This window comes from Petaurus breviceps, unplaced genomic scaffold (genome assembly GCF_028583685.1).
Source record: "Petaurus breviceps papuanus isolate PSGF00001 unplaced genomic scaffold, PetGlider_PUasm1.0 577, whole genome shotgun sequence".
Lineage (NCBI taxonomy): Eukaryota > Metazoa > Chordata > Mammalia > Diprotodontia > Petauridae > Petaurus > Petaurus breviceps.
The window spans coordinates 746103-747029 of record NW_027186389.1 but is presented as its reverse complement, the minus strand read 5'-3'; positions in this window follow the sequence as shown (position 1 = coordinate 747029).

Here is a 927-nt window from a genome sequence, read left to right as displayed (position 1 = left end):
CTCAGAAACTCGGGTCCTCAGGAGGTGTCTTGAGCAGCCGTGGCATGGGCCCCTCTCAGCCCCGCTGGAGCCCTGATGTGCTGGGATGGTGCCTGACTAAGCCCAACGTGGCAGCCCCCTAAGGGCTTTACTTTGGAGGGAGGAAGCTTGAGGATGATCCTGGGAGTCACGTGTATCTACATTTGTTCCTAGGCTGCAGGAGGCCTCTCCTTCCATTCATTTTCTGTGATGGGGCAAATGCCAACTGTCTGCATTGAGCCCCTATGGAGGCATGGACACCCTGCTGTCTGCTTCAGGGGGTTCCCAGATCCAAGCCATAAGTAAGCTTTCTTCAGGGGACTTCCCCAGGCTTGGGTTGGGGGGACGTGAGTGAGCTAAAGGGAGTGGCTCCTTAGGGAGGCATTCCACCTCTGGGGTTGGCCCAAAAGTCCAGTGACCTCAAGTCCTTGGCAGAAGTGGGACAAACAACATCTGAGCTATCCCACAGTGGAGGAGGCCACCTCAGGAAGGGGGCATTCTCCACCAAGGGTCTTCAAGCAGAAGCTGGAGGAGTCTGGGAGTCTTAGGAACCCCTAAGCTGAAGGAAACACGGGGGCGTAGAGTCTCAGGACTGGCATCGACCTTTCCCTTGCAGGTGGCATGGGACCAGCCTTCCCTGAGATGCTGAGATTTAGTCTAGCCCCCTCGGAATCCAAGGCAGGGACCAGAGCCTTGGCGTTGGAAGGGCCCCCAGGCGCATCCTTTCCAGATCTCCCAAGGACGATCAGAGACCTCGCTCCGTCCAAAGGCAACCTTGCCACTGGGGACAGCTCCGATCCTGACAAATCTCTCCTCTCTTCAAGACAAAATCTGCCTCTCAGTTTCAGGCATCCATCCAGTTGTTCCTGCTTCTGCTGAACAATACAACTCTATCGAATCAAGCGCATT